The sequence below is a fragment of the Enhydra lutris genome, unplaced genomic scaffold, assembly GCF_002288905.1.
Source record: "Enhydra lutris kenyoni isolate GAN:26980312 unplaced genomic scaffold, ASM228890v2 scaffoldscaffold28, whole genome shotgun sequence".
In the NCBI taxonomy this organism is placed as follows: Eukaryota; Metazoa; Chordata; class Mammalia; order Carnivora; family Mustelidae; genus Enhydra; species Enhydra lutris.
In genome coordinates, this window is record NW_019154112.1 from 26,010 (window position 1) to 37,983 (window position 11,974).

The window sequence follows — 11,974 nt, forward strand, 5'->3', positions numbered from 1 at the left end:
TGTACTAGGCGAGGCACTGCCCCGGGGGGAGGCTGGCACCACAGGCCCGGAGCTCCCGCCTCAGGAAGTGGGTCACTTCCTCTCTGATCCCCGCTCCTCTCATCGTGCAGGTCTCTTGGGGAGAGGCCTTTTTTCTGTTAGGACCGTGTTGCTTTGGAAATAGGGTCGCTCTGTCTCTTCGGCTTCCAGGCCCCTGCGTGGTACGACCATGTCACCATGAATGCCGCTATTGCCCCGCAGGTGCTGGGGGCACCCACAGGTCCCTGAGGTGGAGGCCCAAGCCGGCAGGGTGTGTGCACTTTTGTGCGCATCTGAGAGAAGGCTTTGGGCTTTAGGGGAATGCAGAGCTGACAGGGCCCCCTGCCTTCAACTCATTCGAGGAGCTGAGGGGTTGGCGCCATGCTCTGCGCGTCTAGGTGTCACCACCGATTCTCTCGTCACAGGACAGAGTGGGGCTTGTCGGGCAAATACGTCATCCTGAAGCAATCCTGTGGCACTGGCTCTGTGCTGCCACCGCCCGTTTCAGGCAGGCCTCCCAGCTCAGGGTGCCCCCAGAGAGGTCTGCCTGAAGGCTGGTGTCGCCGTCCTGTCCACTGCGCGAGCCGGTTGTGTAGCACGGTGCTTTCCTAATGCCTGCTCTCCTAATGCTTGCTCCGGTGGGGCCGACCAATGGCGGGCATCAGGCTGAGGGGAGCGGGGCTGCTGTCAGAAGCACTCCCGTGCCCTCAGAACTAGAGTGTTCTGCTAAGGGTCCCGTGTCACGGTGGCAGCAGGAGCCGCTTACTACGCCCTTGTGCCGGGCTTCCGTGAGGAAGAGGGAAGGGGCCGCGTCTGAGAGGGCCGTGTCTGAGAGGCCGACCGACGGCGGGCGTCAAACTTAGGGAAGGGGGGCTGCTGTCAGAAGCCTGCCCGCGCCCTCAGAACTAGAGTGTTTGTTCTGCTGTGGATCCCGTATCATGGTGGCAGCAGGAGCCGCTTTCAACGCCCTTGTGCGGGGCTTCCTTGAAGCCGAGGTAAGGGGCCTCCTTTTGGACGGTCCCCAACCCGAGGTCCGGAAGGCAGCCTTCCTAAAGCTCCCGCCCCAACCCTCTGGGCCGACTCTTTTTCTCTTTGCAAAAGAGGCCTGCACGTGAAAGGCAGCTTGGCTTCACACTTCTTTCTCCAAGGTAAGGCTATGGCGCACACTTGAGGTTTCCAGGCTAAGCTTTGCTAAGGTATCCTTCTCTGTGGAGCGACGTGTGCAGGGACGGTGTTGGCATTCCACCCTGACTTGTTTCTCACAGGGAGGTCGAGGGCCTTGACCTCGGGCATTCCCACACACTCTGGGTCAGCAAACCGCTGGCCCAGGAGAGGAGGGCGCCACAGGCCCCGCACTCCTGTCTCAGGAAGCGGGCCGCTTCCTCTCTCATCTACGCTTCTCTCGTCGCGCAGGTTGCTCGGGGAGAGGCCTTTTTTCCGTTAGGACGATGTTGCTTTGGATTCAGGACCGCGCTGTCTCGCTCGGCTTCCAGGCCCCTGCATGGTACAACAGTGTCTCCCTGAAGCCCGCTGTCACCCCACAGGTGATGAGGGCACCCACAGGTCCCTGAGGTGGAGGCCCAAGCCGGCAGGGTTTGTGCACTTTCATCCGCGTCTGAGAGAAGGCTTTGGGCTTTAGGGAAATGCGGAGCTGACAGGGCCCCCTGCCTTCAACTTGTTGGAGGAGTCGAGGGGATGGCGCCATGCTCCGTGCATCTAGGTGTCACCACCGCTTCTCTAGTCACAGGACAGAGTGGGCTTGGGCAAATGCGTCGTCCTGAACCTATCCTGTGGCAATCCAGTGGGTCCTGGCGCGGAGACCAAAGCCCTGAGGATGTGTGTCCGTACGCCGGGGTGTGAGAGAAGGCTTTTGACTTTGGGGAAAACGAGAACTGACAGGGTCCCCTCCGTTTAGCTCGTTCGTGGAGCTGAGGGGTTCTCACCTCGATCGATGCTTCTAGGTGTCAGAACTGTTTCTCTCTTCACGGGCTTGAGTGTGGCTTGCAGTGCAAAGGCCTGTCCTGATGTAATCCTGTGGCACCGTGGTTGCGCTGCCAAAAACCGTTTCGGGCAGGCCGCTCTGCTCAGGACGCTTCCAAGATGTTGGCCTGACGGAGGGCCTCCCAATCGCCTCCTCTCCATGAGACGAGTGTGCGGCACGGGTACTTTCCAAACGCTTGCTCCGGTGGGGGCACACCGACTGCGAGCGTCAGGCTGAGAGAAGCTCGACTGCTTTCAGAAGCCCTCCCACGCCCTCAGAACTGGACTTTGTGTTGCAGTATGGCTCGGGCGGTCGTGGTGGCAGCAGGAGCCGGGTTCGACGCCCTGTGTGGGGCTTCTGTGAGGCCGAGTGACGGGCGCCTTCTCCAATGACCTGTGACACCGAGGGCCGGGAATCTTCCTGAGGCATCCGCACTGACTCGCCGGGGCAAAGCCTTCCTTCGTTGCTAAGGAGCCCTGCTGGCGAAAGGCAGCTCGACTTAGGCCTGCTTCTGCGAGGTAAGGCCGTGCTTCTCTCTTGAGTTCTCCAGGCAAAGGTTTGAGAAGGCATCCTTCTCCGTGGAGTGAGGTTGTGCAGGGGACGCTGCTCACATTCCCCATGGACTTTTTCCTCACAGGGAGGCAGATGGACTTCACCTCAGGCGTCCTCACACATCCCCTCAGACAACTGTTTCCCCCTTGATGGCGCAAGGCGCTGGCGTGGACAGGCAGGCCCCTCAGCCTGGGTGCTCCCTGACAGTCAGCGGGCCGATTGCTCGCTCCTCCACGCTTCTCTCTTCCCGGACATCGTTCCCGGGAGGAGCCTTTTCCCCGAGAATGGTGTTTCTTTGAGGTCAGGGCCCCGCTGGCTCGATCGGCTTCCAGGCCCTGGGTGAAATGACTCTGTCTCCCTGAAACATGCCGTCATACCAGGGGTGCTGGCGGCACCCCCGTGGGTCCTGGCGCGGAGTCCAAAGCCCTGAGGATGTTTGTCCCAGCACCGGGGTCTGAGAGAAGGCTTTTGGCTTTGGGGAAAACGGGAACTGACAGGGTCCCCTCCGTTTAGCTCATTCATAGAGCTAAGGGGTTCTCTCCTCGATCGATGCATCTAGGTGTCAGAACTGCTTCTCTCTTCACGGGCCTGAGTGTGGCTTGTGGTGCAAAGGCCCTGCTCTGTCATAATCCTATGGCACCGTGGCCGCGCTGCCACTGACCTTTTCTGGCAGCCCGCTCTGCTCAGGGCGCCTCCAAGATGTTGGCCTGATGGAGGGGCTCGCAATTGCGTCCTCTCCATGAGGGGGGTGTACGGCTCGGGAATTTTCCAAACGCTTGCTCCGGTGGGGATCCACCGACTGCGAGCGTCACGCTGAGAGAAGCGGGGCTACTTTCAGAAGCCCTCCCGCGCCCTCAGAACTGGACTTTGTGTTGCGCTGTGGCTCGGGCGGTTGTGGTGGCAGCAGGAGCCGGGTTCAAAGCCCTGGGTGGGGCTTCTGTGAGGCCGAGTGACGGGCGCCTTCTCCAATGACCTCTGACGCCAAGGGCCGGGAACCTTCCTGAGGCGTCCGCACCGACTCGCAGAGGTGAAGACTTCCCTCTTTGCGAAGGAGCCCTGCTGGCGAAAGGCAGCTCGACTTCAGGCCTGCTTCTTCGAGGTACAGCCGTGGTTCTCTCTTGAGTTCTCCAGGCTAAGGTTTGAGAAGGCATCCTTTTCCGTGGAGCAAGGTTGTGCGGGGGATGGCACTCACCTTCCCCACGGACTTCTTCCTCACAGGGAGGCAGATGGACTTCACCTCAGACATCCTCACACATCCCCTCAGACAACTGCTTCCCCCTTGATGGCGCAAGGTGCTGGCGTGGGACAGGCAGGCCCCTCAGCCTGGGCGATACCGCGACAGTCAGCAGGCTGATTGCTCGCTCATCCACACTTCTCTCTTCACGGACGTCGTTCTGGGGATGAGGCTTTTCCCCGAGAATGGTGTTTCTTCGAGGTCAGGGCCCCGCTGGCTCGATCAGCTTCCAGGCCCTGGCTGAAACGACTCTGTCTCCCTGAAACACGCCTTTGCAGGGCGGTGCAAAGATGTACCCCAGTGGCCAAGGCAGAGCACCTAGAAAAACATTTGGCCTCAGGGAGATGTCCCTGGTGTTCCTGCGCTTCTGGGTTCTCCCTGGAATCTTCATCTCCAGCAGCATCCCCAGTGGTTGCAAGTTGCATGGCCACCTGCATTGCTCTTGCTTCTTTCTTTGAGCATGGCGTGGCCCTGGTGTCCAAAACGTATTGTAGCCCAACAAGGAATGGGCGCTATTGGTAAGACCCATTGCGAGGGCTGGGGTTTGGCTTACAGTCCTGAGGACATTTGGGGCCAAGCCGATGGCAGCATGGAACCCTATCTTGAGGGCTGAGTGGCCGGCCAGCATTTGCATGAGGCTCAGTCTTTGGCTTGGGCCTCAAGGGAATGCTCAGAGTGTCCTGACTTTCGGGTTTGTGGCTCACCCCTCTCTCTCCAGGAACACCCGGGGATCGCCATTGGCATGGGTACCTTCTGGGCTCATCACTGAGTTGTCAATTGTCAGCCTTTGAGCCAAATCCATTCCACCCTCGGAACAAGGATTCGGGCACAGTTTGTCCCATAATCAGGGCTAGGGTGAGGGTTACAAGCTGGGGGACAGTAGGATTCTGTCTGAGGGCAGAGTGCAGACCAGCCCTAAGGCCAGAGCACAGGGTAGCTTTGGTGTGAGGCCAGGAGGTTTTGAGCTCTGGTGTAGGCTAGGCCCACTGTGGGGGAGCAGGGTTGGGGTTTCCTCCGAATTTCGCAACAAATCCCACCCTGGGAATGAGTGGCACATGTACGTCTGGAAGATTTATCAGTGTCCTGTGGCCCCACCTTGCTCCGTGCCTTCTCTGAGAAGATAGATGCCTGCTACTGTACAGGCGCCTGCCTCAGGCTTAGGTGTAGGGCCAGTTCCCTAAGCATTCACAACCATTTTGAAGAAGGCTTCTAGCTTCTGGAGAGGAGATGCTGGTTGGACAACCGTTTCCCTACAGTGTTCTTAGAGCTAAGTGGAGGACACTCGGACTTTATACAGACACACACAAACACACACACACACACACACACACACACACAACTTCTAACCTATGTTTCTGTATGAACTGGGATGGGTACAGAACGATACATGCCAAACAGACATCATTCTCCCTCAGACTTGTGTGTACGTTACTTTCTTCACACTTGCTACAAAAGTTGGGTATTCATCATTGGAGAATGCTTCTGTCCTCAGCAACGATGATAGTAGGAACCCGGTTTCCACTACAGTCTTGCTCCTTAGAGTTAAGTGAATGTCCCATAGTTACACTTCCTCACCTATGTTGGAAAACGCCTCTTTCTTGATGTTACACGATGCTGTGGAAAGCTCTATTCTACATGAACTTGTTTCTCAGAGTCAAGGCTAGGGCACATTCCTTGGGCTGTCACACACAAAATTGGGGAACACTCCCGTGTTCCTGAACAATGTTAGTGGAAGGATGGTTTCACGACAAGGGTGTCTCACCAAGTGGAGGGACACTGTGCTTTCCCTCTGCTATCACACAAGCTCTGCCAAGGGCGTCCATCCTCAGGAAAGAAGAGGTACATGGAATCGTTTTGTTTTCATTTTCTTTTCCTCCAGAGCTGTTTCTTAGAGTGAAATATACACTGCGTGGCTTGGGCTTTGACACCTATATATGGAATCCCTTTGAGCTTCAGTAAACAACCTGTTAGTGGAAGGCACACTCCACTCTGACTTGTTGCTTAGCAGTAAGTCCACCTCACAGATCTTTACACTTGCACACCCAGACGTGTGGACATGCATCCAAGTCCAGGAGGGAAGAGGTGCACTGAAATTCCGTTTGCTCCTGTATTGTTTCTCACTCAGAGACTCTGCTAGGGCGCTTTTCTTACACTTCCACATTGAAGCCTTGACAACACCTCTATCCTGGTGAGACCACATAGTCGTTCAAGTACAACCCTCCCTAGGCACTGGGTCCCTCCAGCTAAGCCTCAGACACACTTCTGAGAGTACGTCTCTCTTCTGAAGGAAGAGACGCTGAAGGACGATTTCTCCCCAGGGTTGTTTCCTTGAGACCACTCCATGGCAATTGCCTTCAGTTTCTGCATATATAGTTGACAAAAGGCGTGTGTCTTTGAATCAAATGTTAGTTCGAGCAGGGGAGGGGGAGGGATGTGGGCGGGGGGGAGCGGGTGACAAATGGCGGAGAAGTAGTTGGCACTTTTTCAACTGGTCCCCTAAAGTGAGTTGATTATCAAAAGAACTCCAAAGAACTCCAATCACCCATGAAATCAGCCTGAGATTAGAATTGTACACCTCTGGATCTCTACAGTGGTAGAATATGCCAGTGGACAGGTAAAGTGGAGAGGGAACATCAGACTGATATCGGAAGATAAACAAAGGGGGAGGGAGCCACCAGAAGCAACGCATTGGAAAGTAATACCCCAATAGGAGAGTTCCCTGTGATTGGGGACCAGCATTAATTTGGAGTCTGGTTGAAAGCACTCAAAAAGAGCAATAAATCTTAAGGGAAATTGGTGGAATTGGGTGGTTAGGAACAGGGACTTAAGCCCACAGACCCAGGACAGCACCGCTGGCAATGAGCCAGACAGAGTGCAGTGAAGAAGCCAGGCCTTGGTCCCTGAGCTGCCGGTGCATGTGAGAGTGTCTGTCTGGGTGGCAGCGTGCATGAGAGTCTGGTGTGGAAGCCAGCCGGTGCTCTCTAGAACCATAGGCTTTTGCACTCTACACGTGTACTGCGCGACCGCAGTCTGAGTCCGGCTCCACACCCTCCCCTGAAAGAGGTCTATGCAGTGCTATCCAGTGCTCTCTAGGACCAGGAGAGTGAACACTCACAGCCCAGGACAGCGTGAAAAACTCAGTGTGCTATCTCTAGTTGGGACCTCTCTGGCAGTTTGGATGTGCCCAGACAGCTGCAGTGGAGGCAGCTGCTGGAATCCAGCTCACTGGATTTCTTGTGATTTTGGTAACACTGGGGCTCAAGCAGGAGCCCCTGCGACCCCTGAGATCGTGACTGGGGGCGTGCTCTACCTGCAGCAGAGGGGGAATTTATGGACTCCGGAGCAAACAGAGGGGAACAGACTGAGGTTTCTCTCTGAGACGAAGGATTGGGTGTAGTTTGCTTTCCTCTAAACCTCCAAAGAACTGCCAAACACTGCTAAGGGGAGGGAAAAAAAAGAAAAACCTCCATAATCTCCCAGTCCCATCCATGTTGCTACAAAAGTTGGGTATTTATCCTTTCTGATGGAGGCATAATACTCCATAGTGTATATGGACCACATCTTCCTTATCCATTCGTCCGTTGAAGGGCATCTTAGTTCTTTCCCCAGTTTGGCGACCATGGCCGAGCATAACAAATATCATGGAGGACAAGGGGAGATGGAGAGGAGAAGGGAGTTGAGGGAAATTAGAAGGGGAGGTGAATCATGAGAGACTATGGACTCTGAAAAACAACCTGAGGGTTTTGAAGGGGCAGTGGGTGGGAGGTTGGGGGAACCAGGTGGTGCATGTTAGGGAGGGCACGGATTGCATGGAGCACTGGGTGTGGTGCAAAAACAATGAATACTGTTACTCTGAAAAGAAATAAAAAATTAAAAAAAAAAAAACAAAACACCTCCAGAGAACAAAAACCTCAAAAACCTGTTTCTTCAGAGCCCAGACCCTTGACAGGGGGCAGGAAGACTCAACTCCAGCAAGACTGCCTGAAAAACTATGTGGCAGGCCCCTCCACCAGAAAGACAGCCCAAAAAACAAAAACAAAAACAAGAGGACAACCACCTTCTACTTCATAGATATAACTTTTATTTTTTTTTTTTTATTTGTCAGAGAGAGAGGGAGAGAGAGCAAGCACAGGCAGACAGAATGGCAGGCAGAGGCAGAGGGAGAAGCAGGCTCCCCGCCAAGCAAGGAGCCCAATGTGGGACTCAATCCCAGGACGCTGGGATCATGACCTGAGCCGAAGGCAGCTGCTTAACCAACTGAGCCACCCAGGCGTCCCTATAACTTTTATTTTTAATTCGTTCCCACTATTCTTGTTCTTTCCAATTTGTTTTATAATTTTTTAATTTACCATCACAATGAGAAGTTCAGTGCAACAAATTCCATAATAACCTTTTAACTTGAACTTCTTTGATATGTATCCTGTGTTTTTCTTTTGCTTTTCTACTTTTTTATTTTTTTATTTTTTCTAAATATTCATATAGAGATAAGCTTCAAGGTAATCCCCTTTCCCCAATAAATGCTATGCCTATATATAAACTAGTTTTAATCTCCCTTTATCTCACAAAAGTTGAGTCCTTTAACAAAGATATCAAGATACATCCAGGAAGAATCAAAATAACCTTCCTCACCCACACTGAGAATTTATAACCACCCTCCCATCTTTTTCTCCTGTCAGTGTTTCTGTGTATTTGTTTTTGTTCCGGTAGTATCTAAACCTTATACTTGGGGTTCATTTTGGCTGGGTACTTTTTTTTTCTTGTTATTTACTTTTTTTGGTCTTTTTGTTTGTTTTTGTTTGTATACTTTATGAATCTTACCTTTGGGGCCCATTCGGGCTGGGTCTTCTCTTTTATTTTTTCTTTTTTTTTCCCCCTCTTGTCTCTTTCTCTCTCTCTCTCTCTCTCTCTTTCTCTCTTTTTCTTTTTTTTTTTCCTTTTTGGTGGGGACCTCCAATTGCTAAGAAGCATTCCAGAGTGCAACTTGCCTGCATCACAGTTGATACATTCAGCTACACATCCCTTCAGCCATCTCTCACCAAAATGACTAGAAGGAGGAATTCCCAACAGAGGAAAAATTCAGAGACTGTGCCCTCTCCACCAGAGCTACTGAATATGGACATAAACAGTACATCTGAAAGGGAATGAATTCAGGCTAATAATTATCCAGGCAATGGCTAGGTTGGAGAAAGCCTTTAATGACAAAATGGAATTTATTAGGGGAGAAGAGAAAGGCACCAGGGATGATATTAACAATGCTCTCAATGAGTTTCAATCTAATCTAACTTCTCTAACAACTAGGGTAACTGAGGCAGAAGATAGAATTAGTGATCTAGAGGACAAACTGATAGAGAAAAAGGATCAGGAGGAAGCCTGGAACAAACAACTTAGAAGCTATGAAAACAGAATTAGGGAAATAAATGATGCCATGAAATGTTCCAACGTCAGAATTATTGGAATCCCTGAGGGGGAGGAGAAAGAATGAAGACCAGAGGATATAGTTGAGCAAATTCTCCATGAAAATTATCCCAATCTGTCTAATGGAACCAGCATTTGTATCCTAGAAGCAGAAAGGTCTACCCCCAAGGTCATAGAATCTAGAAAGACCTAGAGATAGCTGATTGTGAAAATGATGAATTGTAATTTTATTTATTTTTTTTAAAGATTTTCTATTTATTTATTTGACACAGAGAGAGAGATCACAAGTAGACAGAGAGGCAGGCAGAGAGAGAGAGAGAGAGGGAAGCAGGTTCCCTGCTGAGCAGAGAGCCCGATGCAGGACTCGATCCCAGGACCCTGAGATCATGACCTGAGCCGAAGGCAGCGGCTCAACCCACTGAGCCTCCCAGGCGCCCATGATGAATCATAATTTTAGACAGGAGCTCTTGAAGCAGCTAGGGGGAAGAGATTCCTTATGTACAGAGGAACACTCATCAGAATAATGTCAGACCAGTCCACAGAAACCTGGCAACCAGAAAGGGCTGGCAAGATGTATTCAGGGCACTAAATGAGAAGAACATGCAGCCAAGAATGCTTTATCCAGCAAGACTGACATTCAAAATGGATGGAGAGATAAAGAGCTCCCAAGACCAGCAAGGCTTCAAAGAGTATGCGACCACCAAGCTGACACTGCAGGAAATATTATGGAGAGTTCTAAAAAGGAAAAATCCTAAGAATATCATTGAACAGAAATATATGGAGACAATCTATAGAAACAAAGACTTCACAGGTAACACGATGTCAATAAAAACGTATCTCTCAATAATCACCCTCAACATGAGTGGCCTAAATGCACCCATTAAATGACACAGGGTTGCAGATTGGATAAAACGACAGGACCCATCCATATGTTGTCTACAAGAGACCCATTTTGAAACTAAGGATACACCCAGACTGAAAGTGAAGGAATAGAGAACCATCTTTCATGCCAGTGGGCCTCAAAAGAAGGCTGGGGTAGCAATTCTCATATCAGATAAATTAGATTTTAAGCTAAAGACTTTTGTCAGAGGTACAGAAGGACACTACATAATTCTTAAAGGGAATATCCACCAAGAAGATCTAACAATTATAAATATTTATGCCCCCAATATGGGAGCAGTCAATTACATAAGAAAACTGTTAATCAAGATAGAGAGTCATTGATATAAATACATTAATAGTAGGAGATCTTAACACGCCACTCTCAGTAATAGACAGATCATCCAAGCAGAAAATCAATAAAGAAACAAGAGCATTGAATGAAATATTGAACCAGATATATACAGAACATTCCACCCTAAAACAACAGAATACTCATTCTTCTCAAGTGCACATGGAACCTTCTCAAGAATAGACCACATACTGGGTCACAAATCAGGGCTCAACTGATACCACAAGACTGAGATTATTCCCTGCATATTCTCAGATCACAATGCTTTGAAACTGGAGCTCAACCACAAGGAAAAGTTTAGAAGGAATTCAAACACCTGGAAGCTAAAGACCACCTTGCTTAAGAATGCTTGGATCAACCAGGAGATCAAAGAAGAACTTAAGCAATTCGTGGAAACCAATGGGAATGAAGACACTTCGGTCCAAAACCTATGGGATACAGCAAAGGTGGTCCTAAGGGGGAAATACATAGCCATCCAAGCCTCCCTCAAAAAAATTGAAAAATCCAGAATATACCAGCTGTCTCTACACCTTAAAGAACTAGAGAATCAACAACAAATTAAGCCAACTCCACACACAACAAGGGAAATCATCAAGATTAGAGCTGAGATCAATGAGGTAGAAACCAGAGATACAGTAGAACACATCAATGAAACTAGAAGCTGGTTTTTTTTTTTTGAAAGATCAGTAATATCAATTGGCCAAACTAATCCAAAATAAAGGAGAGAAGGTGCAAATTAATAAAATTATGAATGAAAAGGGAGAGATCACAACTAACACCAAGGAAATAGAAACAATCATCAGAAATTATTATCAACACTTATATCCAAGAAGTTAAGCAACCTAGATGAAATGGATACATTCCTGGAAAACTATAAACTTCCAAAATTGAACCAGGAAGAAATTGACAACCTGAATAGACTGATATCTAGTAAAGAGATTGAAGGAGTGATCAAAAACCTCCCAAAACACAAGAGCCCAGGACCTGACAGATTCCCTGGGGAATTCTACCAAACTTTCAAAGAAGAAATACCACCTATTCTCCTGAAGCTGTTTCAAAAAATTGAAGCAAAAGGAAAACTTCCAGACTCTTTTTATGAAGCCAGCATTACCCTGATCCCCAAACCAGGCAAAGACCCCACCAAAAAGGAGAATTTCAGACCAATATCACTGATGAATATGGATGCTAAGATTCTCAACAAGATCCTAGCAAACAGGATCCAACAGCCCATTAAAAAGATTATCCACCTCGACCAGGTGGGATTCATCCCTGGGTTGCAAGGGTGGTTCAACATTCCAAAATCAATCAACATGATAAAACAAATCAATAAGAGAAGAGAGAAGAACCACCTGGTCCTCACAATTGATGCAGAAAAAGCATATGACAAGATATAGCATCCTTATCTAATTAAAACCTTCAAAGTATAAGGATAGTATATCCTTACACTTCAAAGTATAAGGATAGATAACATTCCTCAACTTCATAAAATCTATCTATGAAAAACCCACAACGAGTATCATCCTCAGTGGGGAAAAGCTGACAG